We start from the raw sequence: 27,400 nt of genomic DNA, 5'->3' as shown, positions 1-27,400 counted from the left end.
CACTGGGATATACAAAGCTGCATTTTTGGCCTCAGAATCAGTTATTTTTTCCCTTTTCACAGAATTTTAACTTTTTACAGCCCAGTATAAAGACCTAATGGACCACGGGGATTTTTAAAATATATATGTATTGAGGGAGTTTACAGAGATGAGGAGTATTTATAACATATCCTCTTGAAACAAATTCATTTGAACAAGGTAATTGTTCTCTTGTGATAAGGAGGCAGCTGGTTTCACGGTGTTGCCATTGTTACCCATTTCTAAAAAGGTGTCTGCGTTTAAAAAAGGCTTTGTAACTCATAAGCCACCTATTCCTTCCCTCCTGCCTTGGATGAAGTCACTAAGCTATCTTTATAATTTCAACATTATTTTCCAAGAACACACTGAGCAGCTATAAACAGAACATTAGGGAAATTCAAACCCGTGCAAGTGGTAGGAAACCTGGATTAAGCATCGGTCTGCCGTGGTGAAGAACCTGCCTGCCAGTGCAAGAGATGCGGGTTCAACCTCTGGGTCAGGAAGATCCCTTGGAGGAGGGCATGGCAACCCACTCCAGCTTTCTTGTCTGAAAAATCCCATGGACAGAGGAGCCTGGCGGGCTACAGTCCATGGGGTCGCAAAGAGCCACATATGACTGAGCACATACACGCACACACACCATCACGATCAAAAGTGAGCCTGGTAAAAATCAACTAAAGAGAAATATTTCTGTTGCCTTTGGCATTATTGTGCTGCTTGGAGAATAAAGGTTTCAGATAATAGCGTTGACTCCCAAAGTGAAAGGGTGATTTGCACATCTTCTCCTTGAAGAAATTACTGGTTATGGACAGGCAGAAGCCCCCCCGCTCCCCCCCGCCCCCACTTTCTGGGAAACTGATTTGGCATAACTTGCAATTCGTGTTGCTGCAACTGGAACATTGGAGGTGAGAATTCTCTTCTAGGACGGAGTTCTTTTTCACCTGGCATCAGCTTCCCTGCCCACCCTTCATCCCAACACATGTTAGTCATAAACAACTCTCTTGGCAATTCAGGCTCTTCTCTGAGTTCTGTCAGTGGCTCTCCCAGTGCTTCCAGCCTGTCCATTTGGGCCACAGCAACGAGCAGGGTAAGTTATCTCAGAGATGTTTCAAAACAAGAAATGAAATCTTCCTGACCTCTTTCTGGCCTCCTCCTTGGAAAAAGAATAGGAGTTGCCTGTTAGCAAGTCTTTGAACTTTGGCGTGATCTTTCCTTGAATTTCCAAGAGGAGTTCTGCAACAAGCTGCTTTGATTTTTTTTTTTAATTGACATATATTGAGTTCTTGGTTTTAACTGATTTTGTTCCTCTGAGACTGTATTTTATTCATTTAATGTGATGTAGTTTGTGGTTGATCTGCTCTCAGTGGGAATAGGTTTTGTGTGGAGTTTTAAAGGTTTATCTAAAATAACTAAATGATGAACAAATTTCTCTTCCACTTCAGTGTAACTAAGCTTACCAGTAATCAAATAAAATGAGTTGTTATGAGCTCAATACACAGCTTTTTACTTTGTATTTTTAAATAGAAAAGAAGGGGAAAGCACTTTATCAAAGAACAGAACTTGAAGAAGCAAGTTCTTAACAGAGGTCTTTTGAATTCAGACAGGTAAATATGTAAAATTTTCAAGGTAGGGTGTGCTGGTGAGAGTAGATTTGAAATCAGAAGGGTGAGGCAAAATGAGCACAGTTATTAAAACCATGATCACTATCAACTATACGGCCTCCCAGGTGGCTCAGGGGTTAAGAATCCACCTGCAATGCAGGAGACACAGGTTCGATCCCTGAGTTGGGAAGATCCCCTGAGGGGGGAAATGGCAACCCACTCCAGTATTCTTGCCTGAAGAAAATCCCTGGACCAAAAATCCCAGAGCTGGAAGGGCTACAGTCCAAAGGGTCACAAAGAGTCAGAGATGAGTTAACAGCTGGGCGTGAGCGCAATACTATATGTGTATGTACTGAAGTGAAGCGAAGTGAAAGTCACTCAGTCGAGTCTGACTCTTCGTGACCCCATGGACTGTACAGTGCATGGAATTCTCCAGGCCAGAATACTGGAGTGGGTAGCCATTCCCTTCTCCAGGGGATCTTCCCAACCCATGGACTGAATCCAGGTCTCCCTCACTGGAGGCAGATTCTTTACCAGCTGAGCCACAAGGGAAACCCAAGAATACCTAATGACTGAGTCTGAGCACAATACTATATATGTATGTATAGGTATGTATTACTGAGTCATTTACTGTATACCTGAAACTAATGAAATATTATAAATCAACTATACTTCAAAAAAATTTTTAAATCTGATATAAACTTGCAATTAAATTCATTATATCAAAACCAAATGTAATAAGTACTCAAACTCCATCACTTCCTACTTACATTACTACACTTCCTACTTACGTTTGTTCTTATCTGTGGACTGGAGATAATTAACATAGATTGTATCTGTGTGGTAGAAACGCCACATGGTTGAGCCTTATTGCATATCCCTCCAACTCCATGCACAGGGATGTGAGGTTAGTAGCTTGACATTGGCTTTGCTGGAGTAAATACACCACAAAATCGAGACAAACAGAACAAAGCAGGGCTTTTCACCAGACCTCCAGTTGTTTCAAACGTTTACGAGCTCTCTACGACTGAACAGCATAGTGACCTTGCTGAATAGAGCTAAAGGGCCTGTTCTGGAGAACTGATGGCTCTAGATGGGTCTTTGCTTTTGTTTTTGTTTTTAACCTCTTCATCCCTTAGCATCATTCCTTTCTCTGTGAATTAACTCCTTTTTATTCCATGTAGTTGCACTAAAGGGTGAAATTACAAATCCCCAACTCTCTCTGGTCTCAGTGGTGGCTTGAGTCTGACCAATCATGGTACTGCAAGCCACCAGCCACAGTGATTGGTTCAGGTATGAGCATATGAGCCAAGCTGGAACAGAATCCTCCTTAAAATGTAATGGATGGAAGCTGGCTAGGATTAAGAGCAGCATATATAGGCAGAGGGAAGCAGGACCCTGAGGGCATTATTTGAAATTTGTTTGAAGCCAGATGCCCTTTGGACTTCCTAGTTACCTAAGCCAATATAGTCCCTTTTTTGCATGACAAATAGACATTTTTAAAATCTTGAGTAGCTCTGCTAAAATGCCATATAATATCATATGTGGTGGTCCAGTGGCTAAGACTCCATGCTCCCAATGCAGGGGACCTAGGTTCCATCCTTGGTCAGCGAACTAGATCCCACATACCGCAGCTAAGAGTTCATGTGCCACAACTAGATTCTGCATGCCAAAACTGAAAAAAAAAAAAAAAAATCCAGCATGCCACAACAAAGATCCAGTGTGCTGCAGCTAAGACCTGGCACAGCCAAATAAAATAAATAAATATTAAAATAAATCACACTGAGAAGTTTCTTCTCAGGCTACAGGGACAGAGATGCATAGAGAGGGGTTGCAATTTGACCTATACTGTGACCAGATTTGTAGACCACAAAATAGTCTTCAAACACAGTCCTACTGCAATTTTTCGGATCAACCAGAATTTGTGTAAATTTGCTTGATACCTTGAAGTTCCTGAAAGATAAGGACAATGCAAAGTCTACCATCACATCCCCAGGACTTATGCCCGCATCATTTAGAACTGAAGAGGAGATCACTCAGGAAATACTGGTTGAGAGAAAGGCTGTCTCCTAAAGACACTGCATCCGGCTGTACCATGATGATGACTCAGCGGTTTTATGCAATACCCCACAGCTTTCTTTGTGGAAAGGCATATGGACGACGCTGTTTGATGTGAGGCAGGGTAAGCAGATTCAATAAGTTAAGACATTCTAGCTCGTCAGTATGCAGTTTGACCTTGAGAGCTGAAGTTGTTTCTGTATAAGCCGAATTTCCTGTTTCTCAGTCTATGCACTCAAGGGACCCAAGGAAGAAAAATATCCTACCCTGTTTTATAACAAGCAAAAAAAAAGGGTTAATCCGTTGGCTATTTGCAAAGTAATTTAAAGCTATAGTTCAGCTTTCAAAGTTCACGAGTTTTTTTCTAGTATGTCTCATACCCACCCACAGCAACATCAAACAAGAATGCTCTTGTCAGGACAGACTGGTGGTTGCTAAGGGGGATGGGAGGATTGGAAGTATGGGATTAGCAGAGGCAAACTATTATATATAGGATGGATAAACGTCAAGCCCCTACGGTAAAACACAGAGAGTTATATTCACTCTCCTGTGACAATTCATAATGGAGATGAATACGAAAAAGAATGTACATATATACATATAGATAAAGAATATGAAAAAGAATATATAAGCATATGTTAATAAATATAACTAAGTCACTTTGTTGTATAGAAGAAATTAACATGACATTGTAAATTAACTATACTTCAGTAAAATTTAAATAAACACATAAAAAAGAATACTCTTGTCAAAACAAGTGAAAATGTTAGTTGCTCAGTGATGTCTGACTCTTTGCAATCCCGTGGACTGTAGCCGGCCAGGCTCCACTGTCCATAGGGATTCTCTAGTGAAGAATACTGGAGTGGGCTGCCGTGCCCTCCTCCAGGGGATCTTCCCAACTCCAGGGATCAAACTCAGGTCTCCCACATTGAAGGCAGATCTTTACCATCTGAGCCACCATGAAGCCCTATCAAAACAAGAGCAGTGTCCTATCCCAGTTGGACTCTTTTAGGGAAACACCCACCACCCCTTTGGCATTTCCATAGAGATGAAGGAGCAGGGATGGAGGGTTGGAATGAACATTTCTGGATCTTCTCTCTGTCCCTTTACTCATTCTTGCTCATGACAATAAAAACAGATCTGTCTGGAGAGACAGAGAATAATCAGGCATATATTTACCAAACTCACCGGGGTGGGGTGAGGCACAGCGTTAAAAGGCCAGAAGCATATCAGTCTTTCCTTCAGCTGGCCCTCTGTTCTTCCAAAAGTCGGTTATTAAACAGCCACGATTCATTGTGGGGTTGGCTGGGAGAAATGTGAGCTCTACAGAAAACAGCTATCCCTGTAGGTAAGGAACGAGGCCCAAACTGGGAGAAAAGGAGGAAATTCTGACCTCCACTAAGCCTAACTTCAACCCTCTGGGTATGAGCTGTATGCTCCGTCATGTCTGAGTCTTTGCAACCCCATGGACGGTAGCCCACCAGGCTCCCCGGTCCATGGAATTTTCCAGGCAACAATGTTGAAGTGGGTTGCCATTTCTTACTCCAGGGGATCTTCCCAACCCAGGGATCAAACCCTGTGTCTCCTGCATCTCTTGCATCGGCAGGCAGATTCTTTATTGCTGAGCCACCAGCGAAGCCCTTTAAAATGGTTTGTGTATTGCTACAAAAGCTAACCATCTGGAGAGGGAGAAAGAAGGGAGGTTTGGGAGGGAGGGGCCATGGGTGGACCTATGGCTGATTCTTGTTGATGTATGATAGAAAACCACAAAATTCTGTAGAGCAATCATCCTTCAATTCAAAAAATAAGTTTAAAACAAAACAAAGCAAAAAAAGCTAACCACCATTGGAGCCTTCAGCAAGTCATAATCTTTTTGCTGGTAAAAGATTTTGGCCTTGATGTTGATGGCTGCTGACTGATGAGGGAGGCAGTTGCTGAAGTGTGAGGTGGCCGTGGCAATTTCTTAACATAAGACAGTAAAGCGTGCCGTACTGATCAACACTTCCTTTCACAGATGACTTCCCTGTACCATGCGATGTTTGATATCACTTTACCCACAGTAGAACTTTCAGAATTGGAGTCAATCCTCTCAAACCCTGTCACTGTTTTATCAACTAAGCTTATGTAATATTCTAAATCCTTAAACCTCAACCTCTAACACTTGTTTATCAGGGGCTTGCCAAGCTAGCAAGGGATACGTTGGTTTGCTCTAGCAGTGACGCCATATCAAGAACAGCTACTACGATTTGAGTCACCATCTGGTTAAGTTTACAATAATCAACCATCATTCTCTGTGATCCATTATCAGCCAAATAGCAAGTACAGATTTGGTGGAAATCACCACCCAAACCTCCCCAGCCTTTGATGGTGGCACTAATCTCCGCAGTACCTGTAAGATTGCAGTATTACTGTTGGTTTACTAATTGGGGAAGTTTTCATGGCATCCATTTGCTCTCTCCTACCATTAACAGTTCTCATTTCACAGGTCACAGAACCAACTTGGGGCTTCTTCCAGTTGCTGAATAGCAAAGCAAATCTAGAGTTGGAGAATTAGTCGGAAGATGGGTTCAGGAACTCACCAGACACACAGATTAACGTGAGTCAAAAGTTCTTTGATCCCTTGACGTAATGTCAAGGGTGGACCTTGACATTCTGACTGGTAGACCACAATAGCTTTTTGTATCTCTAGGAAACAGTGTCAGCTCGGAGTCAGAATCACAACACCTGATCCATCTCCTTGCTCTGGTGCGCAGTTATCCTGGGAAATAAATAGCCACAGGTCCCTAATGGGAAGGCTGTGAGGAGTGTTGTTGCAGAAACTTTGCCTGTATAACAGGGTTTTCCCCTTAGGTAACTCCACATTTAAGGATCTGTCTTTTAAGGGATCCTTCATCCAAGAGGCTCTGTATTTGTCAGAAGGATCAAGGCTGGTTGAAAGAATGTGACGCCATTAAGGTGATTCAAGTAAGGCCTCCGTTTATCAGATCTCAGGCTTTTCTACTTATACAGAATGGAGTAAGACTTTAGTGGAATGTCCATCTACTTCCATTCTAAGGACACCACAGTCAATCACCAGTGCCAAAGATTTCTGTAGGTCAGGCTGTTCCTATGATGACTTCAGCTCAGCTCTTCCCCATTGAAACCATGGCTATCCTCTCTCCGGCAATCAAGTACATTGGAAGGGAAGATTTTGAATGCTGTCATCTCAACCAGTGAAGGACCATCTGCTATGCACCTTGGCCCCATGCAGGAGTGATTACTGCTTGAGGACAGAAAGCAGAGGAGCATGCCCTCTGCCTGGATCCAGAAGGAGAGAGGAGAAAATCCCCTGCATCTGAACAGAGGAGTGAAAAAAGATGAATGGATGGAGCCTGTACCTGGCTTTGGGGGCCAGTTACTATCCCACCATATGACTTGGCTCAAACTCTGTAGATGTAAGTCTGAGCCAAATTGCCCCTACTTCTGTAGGGCAGGATAAGAAGATGGAGAGAGGCAAAATTTCTAATCCTAGCATTCACCCAGGTGAGAAAAGGGTACAGACCCCTTCCTACATGGAAACAAGACTGCTAATATGAGTCCGGATGAAAGCATAGGGTTTGGATCAGCTGAAACGACAGGCTTCACATGCCTGACCTAGGGGGAAAGAGGATTCAGGAGCACAAAGGCAGGAAAGGGTGGCAAGGGGTTCTCTGGTTCTAACAAATGACCTGCACCCCACTTAAGCTCCTGTCCCAAGAGGGAGCCAGGTGACAATAAGGACCCAAAGCCTGGCTTGTGATACAAAGTGTACATGAGGTCAGAACTTAACAGTATTTAGGACAAAAGAAGTAATTTCAAAGCAATTTCCAGTCGGTAAGCAGAAATTTCCTCAGGTGTCTCCAAATTTTATTAGCCGAAAATTAGACAGCTATTCTCTAATCACCCCAACCCCTAGAAATGTGGCCCTTCGGGCAAGTTTACCCTGAAGTTGCAGTTATGCAAAAATAAACCATTTATGTAACAATGAGTTTTAGATAATTCTCTACTTTCCAGGTGGCTCAGTCAGTAAAGAATCTGCCTGCAATGCAGGAGACTGCCTGCAATTGGGAAAATCTCCTGGGGAAGAAAATGGCCACCAACTCCAATATTCTTGCCTGGAGAGTCCCATGGACAGAGGAGCCAGATGGGCTACAGTCCATGAGGTCACAAGTGTCAGACATGACCTAGCAACTAAGCCACCACCACCTGTAACATTAGTCCTTCTCCAGGAAATGTTCATGTGGCTATTAAATATTCACTAAGACTTCAACTTTCATTTTTATACATCCCAGAATGAAAAAAAAAAAGGGCAGGAAATACATTTCCTGGTACCAAACCATAAATTTCAATTCAGTTCAAGAAGCTGAAAGAATAGGACCCCTGCCTTCCAAGGGACACAAAAAGCAGCAGGGGCTCTGCTTTGAAAAAGAGGCTAAGAATAAAGCAGGCACAGCAAATAACAGCTCTGGGCAGGAAAGAAACCAGTCAAACTCTTGCCAAAAATTATTGCATTAAATGCTAACCCCTACTTTAAGGTGGCAACCACAATTTAGTTTTTTAATCCTTCCCTGTATAAGCTGGGCTTCCTGCTACTTTCTGAGAAATGGAAGCACTTCTGTTTGCATGATTGATTTTTTTTTTCAAAAGCCAGGATTTAAGACTGGCATCAAAACTCAGCCAACTTAAGGCTAGAGAGAAGAGAGTAACACTGGTTATTTTATCCAAAGATGAGCCAGTCACATTTTTGGTACATCAATGCCACGTTTGCCTGAGAACAAATTTAGGAAGCCAGGCTGCACGCATATGTCCTATTTGTAACTTCTATGCATGATTGGATGGTATTGGCAATGATCTGGAATAGTCACCAGGGGATGCTTCCCTTAAGAACAGCATAGTTAAGTGGCATTTCTATGGTATTCTTTTTCATAGTGACAAATGGACCCGAGGTGGATGAAATTACATGGAGCCCCACATGACCAGCTGTGTTCAAGCAGAGATTCACCAGGAGGATGTAGAAAATGTTCCTGTTCAAGGAGAGAAATTTCAAGGTGGAGATGGTAGGGGCAGGGGAGCTAGAGTGTTGTGTTTTAAAACATTCAGGAGATCAAAATAGGTATGCAAGCTCAGAAGATCCTTCAGGAATAGCAGAAATAATGGCACATACTCTTCATTGTGGGATACTTTAAAATGACTAATAAAATGAAGGTTAACTATCTTCCCTTTGACATATTTTCAAAGCCTTCAGAAATGAAAACAGTTTCTTCATTAATGGTCAATTTCAACTGTGTTTGAAAGAAAATGTATAATGTCATTAATATGGGAATTGTGTGATCAGAGCCACCCAGCATTAAAAATAGGTGAGAATGACATTCAGTTTTGAAGCTTAACTTTGAATGGGTGCTCAGTCTTCCTAAAATATCACCTAATGATTAGACATGCTGATCGTTCCTCTGTGAAGAAAGTTATAACCTCATGGAAATACATACCATCTGTTTAAACTGAAGCATTCTAAGGAAAAAAAATAATTGATTATTAAGGGGAAAGGAGTTGAGTTTGGGGGTGGGAATGCAGAAAAGAAATATCTACAACTGAAATAAAAGATGAGAAATAAAACACATTTGGGAAAAACTTATGGTCCCAGAACCTAGGATTATTCTATGAGGCCACTGCGCTTTTTGTTTTCTGTTTCTCCATAGTTACCTAGTTACATTGGGCTTCCCTGGTGGCTCAGATGGTAAAGAGTCTGCCTGCAGTGCTGGAGACATGGGTTTGATCCCTGGGTCAGGAAGATCCCCTGGAGAAGGAAATGACAACCCACTCCAGTATTCTTGTCTGGAAAATCCCATGGATGGAGGAGCCTGACAGGCTATAGTCCATGAGATTGCAAAGAGTGGGACATGACTGAGAGACTTCCCTTTTTTTCCCTTTGTGGCTCAGCTGGTAAAGAGTCTGCCTGTAATTCAGGAGATGTGGGTTTGATCCCTGGGTTGGGAAGATTCCCTGGAGAAGGGAAATGCTACCCACTCCAGTATTCTGGCCTGGAGAATTCCATGGACTGTACAGGCCATGGGGTCGCAAAGAGTTGGACACGACTGAGCAACATTCACTTTCGTAGTTACATAGGCCCATACTCCCTAATCATACATCAACAGCTTTTTAAATTTTATATTCTAGTAACCCCCTTTCTTTCAATTCTTCCCTTAGCAGAGGCCACAGGGGAAAAAAATTCTTAAAAATAAAATATCTGCATATACACAAATGATGCAATTTGTGTTTCATATTCCTCATGAAGATCACAAACACAGTTTTTGGCTGATTAAACTTCAGTCTCTCTTCCTTACAGCCCAAGAGTCTAGAATAGTTCCTGGCACATAGTAAATAAATGCTTCTCTAACCTGGAGTCCAAGGGCACAGGAGGGCCTAGAGGAGCCATCCCATGTTGAAGGTCAGGAAGGGCGGTGGTGAGGAGATACCCTTCGTCCAAGGTAAGGAGCAGCAGCTGCACTTTGCTGGAGCAGCCGTGAAGAGATACCCCACGCCCAAGGTAAGAGAAACCCAAGTAAGATGGTAGGTGTTGCAAGAGGGCATCAGAGGGCAGACACACTGAAACCACACTCACAGAAAACTAGTCAGTCTAATCACACTAGGACCATAGCCTTGTCTAACTCAGTGAAACTAAGCCATGCCCATGGGGCAACCCAAGATGGGCAGGTCATGGTGGAGAGGTCTGACAGAATGTGGTCCACTGGAGAAGGGAATGGCAAGCCACTTCAGTATTCTTGCCTTGAGAACCCCATGAACAGTATGAAAATGCAAAATGATAGGATACTGAAAGAGGAACTCCCCAGGTCATTAGGTGCCCAATATGCTACTGGAGATCAGTGGAGAAACAACTCCAGAAAGAATGAAGGGATGGAGCCAAAGCAAAAACAATACCCAGCTGTGGATGTGACTGGTGATAGAAGCAAGGTCCGATGCTGTAAAGAGCAATATTGCATAGGAACCTGGAATGTCAGGTCGATGAATCAAGGTAAATCGGAAGTGGTCAAACAGGAGATGGCAAGAGTGAACGTCAACATTCTAGGAATCAGCAAACTAAAATGGACTGGAATGGGTGAATCTAACTCAGATGACCATTGTATCTACTACTGCGGGCAGGAATCCCTCAGAAGAAATGGAGTAGCCATCATGGTCAACAAAAGAGTCCGAAATGCAGTACTTGGATGCAGTCTCAAAAATGACAGAATGATCTCTATTCGTTTCCAAGGCAAACCATTCAATATCACAGTAATCCAAGTCTATGCCCCAACCAGTAACACTGAAGAAGCTGAACTTGAATGGTTCTATGAAGACCTACAAGACCTTTTAGAACTAACACCCCCAAAAGATGTGCTTTTCATTATAGGGGACTGGAATGCAAAAGTAGGAAGTCAAGAAATACCTGGAGTAACAGGCAAATTTGGCCTTGGAATGCGGAATGAAGCAGGGCAAAGACTAATAGAGTTTTGCCAAGAAAATGCACTGGTCATAGTAAACACCCTCTTCCAACCACACAAGAGAAGACTCTACACATGGACATCACCAGATGGTCAACACCGAAATCAGATTGATTATATTCTTTGCAGCCAAAGATGGAGAAGCTCTATACAGTCAACAAAAACAAGACCAGGAGCTGACTGTGGCTCAGCTCATGAACTCCTTATTACCAAATTCAGACTTAAATTGAAGAAAGTAGGGAAAACTGCTAGACCATTCAGGTATGACCTAAATCAAATCCCTTATGATTATACAGTGGAAGTGAGAAATAGACTTAAGGGCCTAGATCTGATAGACAGAGTGCCTGATGAACTATGGAATGAGGTTCGTGACATTGTACAGGACACAGGGATCAAGATCATCTCCATGGAAAAGAAATGCAAAAAAGCAAAATGGCTGTCTGGAGAGGCCTTACAAATAGCTGTGAAAAGAAGAGAAGCGAAAAGCAAAGGAGAAAAGGAAAGATATAAGCATCTGAATGCAGAGTTCCAAAGAATAGCAAGAAGAGATAAGAAAGCCTTCTTCAGCGATCAGTGCAAAGAAATAGAGGAAAACAACAGAATGGGAAAGACTAGAGATCTCTTCAAGAAAATTAGAGATACCAAGGGAATATTTCATGCAAAGATGGGCTCGATAAAGGACAGAAATGGTATGGACCTAACAGAAGCAGACAATATTAAGAAGAGGTGGCAAGAATACACAGAAGAACTGTACAAAAAAGATCTTCATGACCTGGATAATCATGATGGTGGGATCACTCACCTCGAGCCAGACATCCTGGAATGTGAAGACAAGTGGGCCTTAGAAAGCATCACTATGAACAAAGCTAGTGGAGGTGATGGAATTCCAGTGGAGCTGTTTCAAATCCTGAAAGATGATGCTCTGAAAGTGCTGCACTCAATATGCCAGCAAATTTGGAAAACTCAGCAGTGGCCACAGGACTGGAAAAGGTCAGTTTTCATTCCAATCCCAAAGAAAGGAAATGCCAAAGAATGCTCAAACTACTGCACAATTGCACTCATCTCACATGCTAGTAAAGTGATGCTCAAAATTCTCCAAGCCAGGCTTCAGCAATATGTGAACTGTGAACTTCCAGATGTTCAAGCTGGTTTTAGAAAAGGCAGAGGAACCAGAGATCAAATTGCCAACATCTGCTGGATCATGGAAAAAGCAAGAGAGTTCCAGAAAAACATCTATTTCTGCTTTATGGACTATGCCAAAGCCTTTGATTGTGTGGATCACAAGAAATTGTGGAAAATTCTGAGAGAGATGGAAATACCAGACCACCTGACCTGCCTCTTGAGAAATCTGTATGCAGGTCAGGAAGCAACAGTTAGAACTGGACATGGAACCACAGACTGGTTCCAAATAGGAAAAGGAGTCCGTCAAGGCTGTATATTGTCACCCTGCTTATTTAACTTATATGCAGAGTACATCATGAGAAACGTTGGACTGGAAGAAACACAAGCTGGAATCAAGATTGCCGGGAGAAATATCAATAACCTCAGATATGCAGATGACACCACCCTTATGGCAGAAAGTGAAGAGGAACTAAAAAGCCTCTTGATGAAAGTGAAAGTGGAGAGTGAAAAAGGTGGCTTAAAGCTCAACATTCAGAAAATGAAGATCATGGCATCTGGTCCTATCACTTTATGGCAAATAGATGGGGAAACAGTGGAAATAGTGTCAGACTTTATTTTTTGGGGTTCCAAAATCACTGCAGATGGTGACTGCAGCCATGAAATGAAAAGATACTTACTCTTTGGAAGAAAAGTTATGACCAACCTAGATAGCATATTCAAAAGCAGAGACATTACTTTGCCAACTAAGGTCTGTGTAGTCAAGGCCATGGTTTTTCCAGTAGTCATGTATGGATGTGAGAGTTGGACTGTGAAGAAGGCTGAGTGCAGAAGAATTGATGCTTTTGAACTGTGGTGTTGGAAAAGACTCTTGAGAGTCCCTTGGACTGCAAAGAGATCCAACTAGTCCATTCTGAAGGAGATCAGCCCTGGGATTTCTTTGGAAGGAATGATGCTAAAGCTGAAACTCCAGTACTTTGGCCACCTCATTGGAAGAGTTGACTCATTGGAAAAGACTCTGATGCTGGGAGGGATTGGGGGCAGGAGGAGAAGGGGACGACCGAGGATGAGGTGGCTGGATGGCATCACTGAGTCGATGTATATAAGTTTGAGTGAACTCCGGGAGATGGTGATGGACAGGGAGGCCTGGTGTGCTGCGATTCATGGGGTCGCAAAGAGTCGGACACGACTGAGCGACTGAAATGAACTGAACTGAACCTGGAGTCCCAAGAAGGCAGAGACTGAGATAAAGAGCTTTTTGTTTGTTTGTTTGTTTTTAGTAACAACTATACTATAGTGGCTTGTGGGAATCTTAGTTCCCTGACTAGGAATCAAACCTCTGCCCTCGGCAATGAAAGTGCAGAGTCCACTTTCATTGGACTGCCAGAGAATTCTGGAGACAAAGACTTTAAATGTAACTACTTTACTGGTGAAAGAAATCCCAGAAGAGCAAAAGTGAGGGAAAAGTGTTCAGAGGGCAAATGTTGGCCTGATTGTTGAAGACCATCCTTTGCTAAGTGTAGAAACTGTATCTCAAAATAATCTTCTGAGAGAGGAAGAAAGAAGACTTCGTCTCTGGATCCCATCTCCCACTGGTCTCCCTCTGTTTCTGAGTTGTGCATATATGAGACCTCCGGAAGTCCCCACCTCGTGGTCAACAGAAAAGCTGTGGGGAAGTGGTGCCCGGAGGAAGTTGGAAAGGGCTCACGCAGAGGAGAGGGTGGGAAGGGGTACATAAGAGGAGTCTAACACCATACTCAATAAATGCTTGCCAAAAGGATAGAATTTTATTACAATAGTAAGAGAGTAATAGATTGAAGAGGAGTAAAAAGTCCTTAGCAATTCAATATCACAATTATCTATAGTTTAACGAAGAAAAGACATGCTTTCTGCTTGTTTGGTTTTTTTTCCAAGATTTTGTCTGTTTATTCAAACACGATGTGTCTTTAGGAGTTTAAAAACAGGCTGGAGACACCACTATCCTTTGAATAACGCAGAGAGCCACTGAAAAGGGAGTCGACGCCACTGTAGGTTGTAACACTAGTGTATTAAGAGTAAGTCCCTATCCATATTCCTGGACTGTAAACATGGGGAACCAAAGTATCAGAGGTAGCACCGGAGGTATCAAACAGAACGAGACAAACCGTTTGTTCTGTCTTCCTCGCTTATGCAACCAACGCACACTTAAGCAAAACTGAATTCCTCGTTAAGCAAACATTTTTGCATGAGCTGCCTTCTCTTTATCTTTCTGTGCCTTTATCTTTTGCTTGACTTGCAGCAATTCTGCCTGGATAGCTTTATCTTCTGGTGCTATCTCCTGAGCTTTCTTAAAACCAGCCAATGCTTGAACATATTCTTTTTAATCCTTGCCATCCTTGGGCTCCACAGTGCTTTGGTATTTGATGGGTCTATTTCAAGGGCCTCCAAACAGCTATCGACTGCACCCTGCTGATCGGACATCTTCCGTTTGGAAGTGCTGATATTCAGCACGCAGCTCGAAGTGACAGGCTGCAGCTTTGCTCCATCTGCGTCCTCAGCAGCAGCCCTAGAGCCTTCCACATACCTTAAAACTTTTGTGTATTTTTTAATGGCCATCTGCCAGTTCTGGGATTTGAAAAATGTATTTCCAATGTTTTAAGTCTGATATTAATACAATTTTATCTATCTCTTTTAATCCACGTCCGCATCCTTGGGGAAATCTGGGTGACTGTCACCAGATTCATCCCTTGGGAATATTTCCTGATCATCACCTTCATTCATTTCTCCACATTCTGCAATAACACACAATTGGGCAGGTTTTTCACCTTTCACCTCCACATTTTCCAGAATCTTTGCCACACCCATTCTTTAATCCCTTGGCCAAACACTATGTGCTTCCCATCCAAGTGTGGAGTCAGAACCGTGGTGATGAACTGTAAGCTGTTGGTGTTGCTGCCCGCTTTGGCCATGCTCAGCAACCCCTCCTCGTTATGCTTATAACGGAAATTTTCACCTTCAAGTTTTTCACCACAAATGCTTTCTCCACCTGTCCCATTCTGCTTTGAGAAGTCTCCACCCTGAGTCATCAAGTTCTTAATAATTCGATGCAAAGGACATCCTTTGAAACAGGGAGGTTTTCCAGTGGTGGGTCCAGTGATTTTTGCTCCTGTATACAATGCACAAAAATTCTGCAGTTTTGGGTATAATACCTGCAAACAATTATAAGACAATTCAACCAACTTGCTCCCCTCTGACGTCCACATTGAAGAAGACTCGGGGGTTACTGGGGTTGGAGAGCTTAGCCTGGGTCATGGAGGCAACATTGTGGCCTTAAGACGCGTGTATGACCACCTCGTAACACCGCGTGATCACTGGACAGCTCGAACCCTAAAGTCGCAAGGTCCACCCACAAGTTCTGTTTTAAAAGAACTTGTTTCATGGAAGAATTTTAATATTGGTTGATTTTTGAAGCAGTTTTCCAACTATAGAGCTGATTAACTGAGGATCTGCAGCAATGTGACAAAAAACTCACAGATGATGCACCTGCCCCTCAATTGGGTTAAAGAAAAATCGTTCCTAAAAGCATGGAGCAAATCACACATTTCCACAAGCATCATCAGCAATTACCTGCTAAGTTAACTTCAGTGATTCTTCAAATTTGCCACTGTCAGCTGCAAGACTCCACATGGACTCATCCTTTCCCATCCCATCAACCCTTTGTGACTATGACCCATTCTTCAAAGCTAAACTGAGAAATCGCTGTTACCAAAAAGCCTTCGCATTCCCCCCCCTCTTCGCTTTCCCTTCCTTCTCCCCATCCCCCTCCCTTCCGTTTTTCATCCCTCTCATTACTTCGTCTTGGTTGCTCTCACATTACTCGACTTTACCACCATCACTACATCTCTCATACTCTTGTGAGACTGACTCCCTCCCCCACTAGATCGTCAGCTCCTCCAGGGCTGGAATTCTGGCATTCATGTTTTAGGACCTGACACTCAGCAGGCATCCACAAATTTCAGCTCAATGAGAAGATAAATCAGTTGCCATTTGAATAATAGGGAAAAGTGCAAAGGTTTTTAAGAAGAGATGGTAGCTGATGATTATAGTGGGGTGAATCAGGGGAATCTTGGAGGAGCTAGATGCAAAAGGAAGATGAGACTCATGGACTTAGACATGCTGTTTCAGCGGAGGCTGTGACCGTAGGTGGAAACATGTTTAATTTACTGTAAAGCAGTGGATTCTTCAGCTTGATGAGGGCAGGGAGCTCTACAGCAGGTCATGGGGAATAAAATCAGAGAGGAAAGTGGGGGTCAGGTTGCAGGGGGCACCAAATGGCAGGCTTAGCAGCCTTACCTTTAGTCCTCTATTTTAAGTTCTCAAAATATTTTGAGCAGTAGGCAACACAGCCAAGCGGAGTTTAAAAACAGCTCATAGACGTGCGGAAGAGCAATTGGAAGGAGGAAACCAACAACACTTAAGAAGCAAAAAGTGACTTTCCTTGACAAGCTCTGAGCCAAAGATAAGAGACAGAGTTTGGTGCTGGGAAAAACAATCTGGGAGGGCTTTAAAGATTATTTCCAAACTCAGTGCTTTCCTGTTCCAAGCTTAGGGTTGACATTCTCCACGACATGACCCGAACTCCACAGTCTAGTCTCCTCAAATCCCGCTGAGTGGCCCGTTCACTGTCTCCACACACAACCTCTGCAGCCTCATCTCTGGGAAGACCTTGAGGCCTAAACTACTCTCCCTTCTACCCGGTTCTTCCTGTCAAAATCTGACCTGCACTTTAACCCTTTCTTTTTATTTTTTAAACTTTTTAGTTCCTATTGGAGTATAGCTGATTAACAATTTTGTGAGAGTTTCAGGTGGACAGCAAAGGGACTCAGCCATACATATACGTGTATCCATTCTCAACCCTCTCTTTAAATGCTCTCTCATCCATGATAGGAGGTGAATGTAAGGAGGTCATTCCCAAGTATCACATGTTACTTCCCTCAAGCCTTCTGCAGACAAGCTTTCCCTACTTCAGGTGTCTGGTCATATGGGTAGGGGTCAAATCTAACCATATCTCTCTTGAGTTTTACACAGAAGAAGGATAAAATGTGATATAAACAAAAACCTGGATTTTAGTCTGTTCTACAGACCCGAGGCCATTCACAATTTTAGTTTCCTCACAGGCAAAATAAAGGGGTTGAATGATGTCTTTACTGCGGTGACTCATGATTTGACATTCCACGTGACTAACAGTGAGACTTTGTGTAGTAGTCGGGGCAGACACGCAGGGAACTAAAGGCATGGCGCCTAGCATGATTAGCATTTGTTGATTGATGAACTAACTCAAGACCCACTGCAATCACTCAGGTGTCTCTATTGCCTCTGTTTGGAGTTGGCTGGTGCAGGGCCAAGGGATCAGAGCTGACCGTTGTTAGGCCAGTGACTGCAGTAGCTCCCCCTCGGTTATACTGAGATATAATTGACAGACGATTGTGCGTTTTAGTCTTTCAGTAGCGTCTGACTCTTTGTGGCCCCATGGACTGTAGCCCACCAGGCTTTTTGGTCCCTGGAATTCCCCAGGCAAGAATACTGGAGTGGATTGCCATTCTCTTCTCCAGAGGGACTTCCCACCCCAGCGACCAAACCCTGGTCTTCTGCATCTCAGGCAGATTCTTGACCGTTTCAGCTACAGGGACGCCCTTAAGGTTCAAGATGTATTGATGCTTTTGAACGGAGGTGTTGGAGAAGACTCTTGAGAGTCCCTTGGACTTCAAGGAGATCCAACCAGTCCATCCCAAAGGAAATTAGTCCTGAATAATCATTGGAAGGACTGATGCTGAAGCTGAAGCTCCAATACTTGGGCCACTTGATGCGAAGAACTGTCTCACTGGAAAAGAGGTTGATGCTGAGAAAGACTGCAGGCAGGAGGAGAAGGGGATGACAGAGGATGAGATGGTTGGATGGCATCACTGACTCGATGGACCTAAGTTTGAGCAAGCTCTGGGAGATGGTGAAGGACAGGGAGACCTGGTGTGCTGCAGTCCATGGGGTCGCAAACAGACATGACTGAGCGACTAAATTCAGCTGAAGATGTATGTGACAAGTTAATGTGCGTATAACTTGCAAAATGATTACCCCAATAAACTTATCTTCCACATCCATCATGTCACATGGATTGTATACGTATGGGTGCATGCGTGTGTGTGTGTGTGTGTGTGTGGTAAAAACACTCAAGATCTACTCTCTTAGCAACTTTCAAGGACACAACACGATGTTGTTGACTAGAGTCACCACCCTGTACTGCAGTCCTTAAAGCAGTGCTTCTCAAACTAAACACACATATGCATCACCTGGGGAGGACAGTTTGTCCTTCATATCGCTGGGTTCAGCATCTTCGGATTCAGCCAACTGTGAGGATGAAGAACCCACTCATCAGAGGCCAACTGTACACAGCACACTTTTATATAAGGGACTTGAGCATCCAGGGATTTTGGTATCCGCAGAGGTCTTGGAATCAATCCTATGGACACTGGGGAACAACTGTAGCAAGGCTTAGAGAGTCTAGATTTGTTATTTTCAAAGTAGGGCTCACAGACAGACATGAGAAGGGAGGGCCATAGTGGGCTGAGGAATAACTCTATGGGGCAAAAAAAGTATAATCCCATAGACTTGAATTTTTATATTCTAACAAGTGCTGTTTGTTGGTGGAGGTTCCTACTGGGAGATTTGGTTGTTATGCATTGTTACTGTAATTATGTGAAGTGTGTTCATTCACTCAGTATCTACTGTTGCCAGGCATTGGTCTAGACACTGGGAGTACATCTGAACAAAACAAACAACTGGAAACTCCCTGCTTTCCTGAAACTCATATTTAATAAGCAAAATGCTGTAAATAGATCAAGATACACACACAGTTGGAATTTCTACACTTAAACACACTTTTTAAATCATATATCAATTTTTCTTCATCTGCTTGCTGTTTGCAACGCTATTCTTGTCTTTTTATTGTAAATTGATATCAGCTTAGATTAATTATCAATTTAATTGTGGCCTGTTGTGTGAATCCAAGGGAGGTAGTTTGCACACGTTTGCACCAGTGGTATCTGAGGCCTATACATTTCCATTAGCTGGACTCTCACACATGCAGGCATTTGAGACTCAATTATGAATCGTCCACATTCCAGCTATCAGCTTAGTGTAATTAGAACAGATTGACTGGTGACCAGCAGCAGTGTGATGAAAAGTCACAGATGACAGACCTGTCCCTCTATTGCATTAAAGAAGAATCAAAAACTTGGAGCAAATCACACGTTTCCATGAGCATCATCAGCAACAATCCTACAGCAGATCTACCTAATCTCTTATTACCAAGTCCTTTTTCCTCAGAAGAAATGGATAGGGTAAGGGGACCATAATTCTGCAAGTTCACTGAATCCTTATCAGGGAGAATCACGTGGAGGGTGAAATTCATGAGCATGCCTGCTGTAATCAAAGATTTCTACCACCTGGAGTTTTACAATTATTATTCTATACAAGAGTCATGCGTTTTCTGTTAGGCTGATGATTTCATTAGCCATGTGCTCCCTTAGTTTCTGCGTCTCTGTTCGCTCTCTTGCCATCAGGGCAGCACTCACAGACACAGGCAGCTTGATTTCCTTCTCTCAGACAAGAGCAGGGTTTCTTTCCAAGTTTGGACATTGTAAGATGTTGGATGCTTACCCTGCTTGGGCTTAGTTCAAACAGAAAAGTGAGAGATGCTGTCCTGGTAGTAGTTAGGATGTCAGACTGACAAGTGTCACTCGGCTTTTTTCACTTTGAAATACCTGCTCTTTTTCAAATATTCTGCAATAAGTACATACTATTTTTATTATTTTAAAGTATTTTTAAATAAAATCAATGATTTGTTGAGGATGTTTGACTTAGTATGGTCACTGTGTTAGGAAAAGAAGTGAGGTGAAAATTTTAAAACCTGTTTGCTTCCTTTTGGCTAAAAGAGGAGAAACTAAATTATCTTTTTTGTTACAGAAAATTGATTAAGTGCCCATTACCCTAGGACACATGTATAACTGGACCTGGTTTTTTACTTTATGTGACTTAGAAAAGGTCTCCTCTCTTCTCAGAGTTCTGAGAAGTGTCATTTTAATTTTTATACTTCTGGAAGGGAAAGCCCAACTACAAACCCCTTTCTTAAAATTCTCAGGTATTTTCTAGTTCATAGAGTGGACCAGAGTGGCTTAGACCAAAGTTGGCTGGTAGGAAAGGACAGCACAGACCCCAAGGGGGCTTCACCTGCAGTACAGGACGATAGCCACTGGTGGGCGCGCGCGAGAGAGCAGTGGCTGCAAGCCCCCACTGGCCACACCACCAGTGTCTCCTTGTGACAAAGGCAGAACTCACTGGCTGTGAATTGGATTACCCCCACATTTCTAGACCAATCCACAGGGAGAGGAGAACTCAAAAGGAAGTACAGCTAAATACTCCTCAGAAGGCGTATGAGCTACACTCTGCTAAAATTTAACCATTAATAGGGAAAACATAGCCATATTTGTACCCTATGCTGGTGAAATGAATTTATTTGTTCTTATTTTTACCAGGCAAGATGAGGAGGCAATATTGCCTCAGCCAAGTTCTACAGAAAGATTAGGAGCCTGGATGTTTGTTGAGAAGATTCTGAATAAAGTTCTAGCGGCAAGTTTTAGCTGTGTGCCCTCTGCACTGTGCATCACAGCTGCAAGTCTCAAGGACCTGCTTCCTGGGAGAAGTACTCACGAGACCCATGGGTGGCGCAGGAAGTGATGACAAAGGACGTGACAAATGAGCAAACATCCAGATGTGTCCCAGTGTCAGGGACACTCTGAGCTGAGGGACTTGTTTGGAGGTAGGAGAGGAGTGGCAGTTCTTGTTTGTTTGAAAGCCTTTACTCTGGAGAGAAGTGGCCTTAGTTCTTCCAAAGCTATTTGGAAGTTTCCACTTGCCCCGAAAGCCTTCCCAGACTAGGTGCTGCAGCGTCTGATAGGATCTCAGAGTCTTTCATCCTCTGAAACATGCTTTCCCAGGTGCCATTTAGAGCACTGGAATGAAAAGCCCATCAACAAATACATAAGCAAGAGTGAGAAGGAGGTTTGCTGGGGACAAAGAAGGCAAGTCATTCCTCACCTCCAATTTGCTTAAAGGGGCTGGATTAGTTTCCGAGGCTACCATGGGTAGCTGAAAACAGCAGAATGTGTTCGCTTACAATTCTTATGAAACAGTGCTCCATAGAGTTAAAAAAAAAAAACAAACACCTGAAACCATGCCCCATAGTGTTAATAGAAATTAGTGACTAACAGAGACCCTGAGGCTTCTGAAAGCCTGTTTCCACCCAGTTTTGAACCAGGGACCTCTGGCATGTGAGGCGAACATGATAACCACTACACTACAGAAACAAGGCCCATATGGTTTGTCTTTACAGAACAGCAGATAAGGGAACAGTTTATTTTTTAAAACCTGTCTGCCTGTAACACAACAAAACTGGTTGAAACTAGATAGAACAAACAGGGCTGACCTGCGTCTGCACAGTATAGACTTGCTTGCCAATAGATGTCAAAGCCCCAAATTTCCCCACATTTTACGCTAACTTACCCCAGATTTGCACGTGTACCATGAGGAAGCATGTAGTTCAGTTGTGCCTGTGCAGGAAGATGGTTATGTCACCTTTTCCCCCCTAGAGTCACTTTCCTCTCCACCTCTAACCATCCTATACTCCTCGCCCATCAATGTCCCAAGTCCCCCATCTTCCAGGAGGTGGGTCTGAGATTGCTCTCCTATCTCCTCAGTTGGCTGCCTCATGAATAAACTCTCTGCTGCAAACATTGACATCTTGGTGTTTGGCTTGCTACCTGTTGGGCCAAGGAAACTGGTTTGGTAACACTGGAGGCTAGAAGTTCAAAGCCAAGGTGTGAACAGGACTGTGCTCTCAAAACTTTAGGGAAGAATCCTTCCTCGCCTCTTCCTTGCCTCTGGTGGTCATCAGCAGCCCGTGGTCCTCCTTGGCCTGGAGATGCCCCACTCCAATCTCTATTCCTGTTTTACACAGTATTCTTCCCTCTCGGCATTTCAGATCTTTCTCCTTATAGGGACACTAATCACTGGAGTAGGGCCCTTCCTAATCTAATATGATCTAATTTTAACTAATTATATCTGCAAGACCATACTTCTGGAGGGTGGACTTCTGAAACAAAATCTGAAATTCCAGGTGGACATCAATTTGGGGGAACACTAGTCAACCTAGTCAAATAGTCAACCTAGGCAACTAGTCAACCTAGTCAACTAGTCAATCTAGTGGGGCTTCCCTGGTGGCTCAGACGGTAAAAGAATCTGCCTGCAATGCAGGAGACCCAGGTTCCATCCCTGGGTTGGGAAGATCCTGTGGAGAAGGGGATGGCTACACACTCCAGTGTTCTTGCTTGGAGAATTCCATGGACAGAGGAGCCTCATGTGTTATAGTCCCCAGGGTCACAAAGAGTCAGACACAACTGAGTGACTAACACTAGTCAACCTAGTATAGAAGCTTTACCTCCTTTCACTCTATTTGCTTCTCCTAATGTTCTTAATATGAAGAAGTATCAAGGTAAAAAGAGGATTTCTCTTTTTTAATTGAAAGAAAACAATATTTAATAATCTATTCCTACAAATATATGATTTAAATTTAGAATTCATAACAAATTATATTTCAGTTTCCAGCCTCAAAACTAGACATTTCCATGTCTATTAGACCTGGAAAGATATGAATATTATATAAGAAACTTAACTTTTTTACTCTGCCCTCTAAATATAAAAGAAGATTTCTTATGTCTTGGATTAGCACACAGCTGACAGGAGATTTTTTAATTTATTTTAAAAATAAACTTTTTCACTAGATGGGGTCATTCAGGGATAAAGATTACCCCTCATGAGGTTGAAATCCACTAATATATCTTGTATGATTTCTAAACCAGCTGTTGACAACATTCTTAATATATGAAGGAATATAATTACAAAGAGCTCTTCTTCAAATCTGTCTTTACATGTTCCCTTCAGCAAGTTCCCTCTAAAGTATCATGATTTACATCCATCTCCCATCCCCAACCTCAATCTCCTTCTTGTTGACCATGGTCTCTGGGACTCTGGGAAACTGAAAGGGGAAAATTCACACAAAATTATTGCTGACCTCTTTCTGTGGCATTCTTTAGAAAGAGCCTTCCTAAACATCTAAATCTGTATAAAGACTGAATCCAGAGGAAATAACAAATACTAGTTAATACATTAATGGTAGAACGTATTGTCTCCTCAAAGTGTAGAGATAAGGCAATCTGCATACAACTATTGCCTATGTATCAGATATATAACCAGTACTCTTGCCTGGCAAATCCCTTGGATGGAGAAGCCTTGTAGGCTGCAGTCCATGGGGTCGCGAAGAGTCGGACATGACTGAGTGACTTCACTTTCACTTTTATGCATTGGAGAAGGAAATGGCAACCCACTCCAGTGCTCTTGCCTTGAGAATCCCAGGAACGGTGGAGCCTGATGGGCTGCCATCTCTGGGGTCACACAGAGTCGGACATGACTGAAGCAACTTAGCAGCAGCAGCAGCAGCAGATAAATAAGCTGAAACACATGGGTCATAAGCTACAAAACTATCTATTCAGTAATGAGAGAAAAATAAAGGTGTGCTTCCAAAAACCAGAGAGTGAAAGCCAAGTGAAGTAACGATTTATTTATAATAAATAAGCATATTTAAACAGAATATACTTGTGGCTGTGTTTCACAGATCTGTCCTTGTTTGTTTCAGTGCTTTGTTGCTTTGCCTAGGGTAGCCTGGTGAGAAACATCACACGTCTGGATTGGATTCAAGAAGAGTTTATAAACACCATCTATACCCACAAGCCTCAACAATCTTTGAAGTCATACAAATGCCCTACGATCTAAAGAATAGAAGCACAAAAAAATTTGTGAGGAAATTTTCAGAAGGCAAAACTGGTTACTGAATGTCTTCAATCGAAAATTATGCATTGTTCAGAGCACAGTCTTCTAGGTTATCTGATTTAAGCCTATCATTGCCTTGAAGCTATTTTACAACTCTTATAAGTTGTAGAAAACTGATAATGAGGTAGAATAATTGCTAACTGACAGTTCTTATTTATCCATACGAAATAAATTCTCACTAGTGGAGGTTTAGTTGACTTCCTTTCCCCATGAAGGAAAGGCATTTTGAAACCACTTGGAAATTCATTTCAGTATTCCTGATTTATAAATGTGTTTGTTCTTTGGATTATCTTTTGAATTAGCTATAACAGCTTTTCCAGTTCCCGCATTTAATTAATGAGTTAAATAAAATCTTTGACACATGTTCACTTCATATTCATGAGTCATATTACTTAAAAAAAATTACCCTTTATAGATTTATGGAACAAAACATGCCACCACTTTCAGACTGAAGTCTTCAATTTTTACTGAAAATTAAATCTAGCCATTCAGTTCAGTTCAGTTCGGTTCAGTTGCTCAGTTGTGTCCGACTCTTTGAAACCCCATGAATTGCAGCACGCCAGGCCTCCCTGTCCATCACCAACTCCCAGACTTCACTCAAACTCATGTCCATGGAGTCCGTGATGCCATCCAGCCATCTCATCCTCTGTCATCCCCTTCTCCTCCTGCCCCCAATCCCTCCCAGCATCAGAGTCTTTTCTAATGAGTCAACTCTTTACATGAGGTGGCCAAAGTACTGGAGTTTCAGATTCAGCATCATTCCTTCCAAAGAAATCCCAGGGCTGATCTCCTTCAGAACGGACTGGTTGGATCTCCTTGCAGTCCAAGGGACTCTCAAGAGTCTTCTCCAACATCACAGTTCAAAAGCATCAATTCTTTGGCGCTCAGTTTTCTTCACAGTCCAACTCTCACATCCATACATGACCACAGGAAAAACCATAGCCTTGACTAGATGGACCTTTGTTGGCAAAGTAATGTCTCTGCTTTATTAGGTTAAATTTAAGTGAATTATATATTCCTGTTACATACTCCTGGAATAGGGCTCTTATATGAAAGTATTAATCACTACATATATGGACTGATAGTTCAAGGTTATTAAATGCACTGTTTTTCCACAGTAATCCTCATTTTTTAGGACTTCTGTCTGGAAAGCTTTCTAGAACAGCTCTTCTCCTGACCTAAGGAAAAACATGGATATAGCCATAGGAAATGTGAATTCATTCGGTTTGCTTTGTGAATTATCACATACATCAAAGCTAAGATTGACAGCAACATTATTCTAAAAATAACTAACAGCTTAATGACAATGCAATGGCTACTATATTCAAACAATCTGACAATTTACATTGTAAGTAAATCACTGGACAGGGATGTGAGCTGCCCAGTTCTTTACCTAGAGGATGAAGACTAAAGTTCTACAAGACTAAAGTTCTAATTTCAGGTAACCCCTCATCCCCGGAGGCTTCCCTGGTGACTCGGACTGTAATGCAGGAGACCTACCTGCAATGCAGTAGATCTGGATTTGATCCCTGGGTCCCAAAGATCCCCTGGAAAAGGGAATGGCAACCCACTCCAGTATTCTTGCCTAGAGAATTCCATGGACTAGAGGAGCCTGGTAGGCTATAGTCCATGGGGGCCAGAAAGAGTCAGACATGATTGAGCAACTAACATTTTTGCTTTCCTCATCCCCACATACTCAGGCCCTGGACAAAGTTGAGAAGAAATTAGAGTATGCCTTTGCTATATTTTAGTTGTAAATTTCTGCTAACTCATTTTGACTACCTCAACAGTCAGTACTCTCTAACCTGGTCAAGCAAGCCAAATGAATTCATATTTGCTATGGCTATATCCCAGTTTTTCCTTAGTTCTGGAGCAGAGATGGTCTAGAAAACTTTCCAGGCAGAAGTCATAAAAAGTGAGGAAACTGTGGAAAAACAGTGCATTTAATAACCTGCTGTCAGGAGAAGATTTTGAATAACTCTTTCACATTAAAATATTCATAATCTTACCTTTCCCAAGAGGAGCTTTATTTTATTTTATTTTATTTTATTTATTTTTTTGGAGCTTTAAGTGAATTGCAACCCCTGAGTTTACAGTCAACTGATCTTTGACATCACTTCATGGCAAATAAATGGGGAACCAGTGGAAACAGTGGCAGACTTTTTTTGGGGGGGCTCCAAAATCACTGCAGATGGTGACTTCAGCCCTGAAATTAAAAGACGCTTACTCCTTGGAAGGAAAGTTATGACTAACCTAGATAGCATATTGAAAAGCAGAGACATTACTTTGCCAACTAAGGTCCATCTAGTCAAGGCTATGGTTTTTCCAGTGGTCATGTATGGATGTGAGAGTTGGACTGTGAAGAAAGCTGAGTGCCGAAGAATTGATGCTTTTGAACTGTGGTGTTGGAGAAGACTCTTGAAAGTCCCTTGGACTGCAAGGAGATCCAACCAGTCCATTCTAAAGGAGATCAGTCCTGGGTGTTCTTTGGAAGGAATGATGCTAAAGCTGAAACTCCACTACTTTGGCCACCTCATGCGAAGAGTTGACTCATTGGAAAAGACTCTGATGCTGGGAGGGATTAGGGGCAGGAGGAGAAGGGGACGACCGAGGATGAGGTGGCTGGATGGCATCACTGACTCGATGGATGTGAGTCTGAGTGAAGTCTGGGAGTTGGTGATGGACAGGGAGGCCCGGTGTGCTGTGATCCATGGGTTCGCAAAGAGTTGGACACGACTGAGCAACTGAAATGAACTGAACCGAACCGATCTTTGACAAAGAGCAAAGGCAATAAATGGAGAAAGGATAGTCTTTTTCAGAAAATGGTGCTAAACAACAGGATGCTGCTACTGCTGCTAAGTCGCTTCAGTCGTGTCCGACTCTGTGTGACCCCATAGACGGCAGCCCACCAGGCTCCCCCGTCCCTGGGATTCTCCAGGCAAGAACACCGGAGTGGATTGCCATTTCCTTCTCCAATGCATGAAAGTGAAAAGTGAAAGTGAAGTCGCTCAGACGTGTCCAACTCTTAGCCACCCCACGGACTGCAGCCTACCAGGCTCCTCCATCTGCGGCATTTTCCAGGCAAGAGCGCTGGAGTGGGCGCCATCACCTTCT

At 42.8% G+C, this 27,400-nt stretch overlaps 1 long non-coding RNA gene, 1 other non-coding gene and 1 pseudogene across 2 annotated transcripts; 1 reads left to right on the top strand and 2 right to left on the bottom strand.

The window, feature by feature from the left end:
- On the top strand, nt 1,030-8,939 carry LOC106502471. Its single transcript, XR_001296076.2, has 3 exons — nt 1,030-1,105; nt 6,163-6,273; nt 8,625-8,939. It is a non-coding gene; the product is annotated as an uncharacterized LOC106502471 (long non-coding RNA).
- LOC102173189 lies at nt 14,517-15,601 on the bottom strand (annotated as a pseudogene).
- TRNAV-CAC lies at nt 21,636-21,708 on the bottom strand. The gene has a single exon. It is a non-coding gene; the product is annotated as a tRNA-Val (tRNA).

The sequence above is a fragment of the Capra hircus genome, chromosome 9 (assembly GCF_001704415.2).
Source record: "Capra hircus breed San Clemente chromosome 9, ASM170441v1, whole genome shotgun sequence".
In the NCBI taxonomy this organism is placed as follows: Eukaryota; Metazoa; Chordata; class Mammalia; order Artiodactyla; family Bovidae; genus Capra; species Capra hircus.
Note: the sequence above shows the minus strand (reverse complement) of the source record. Positions and strands in the feature narration are given on the sequence as shown.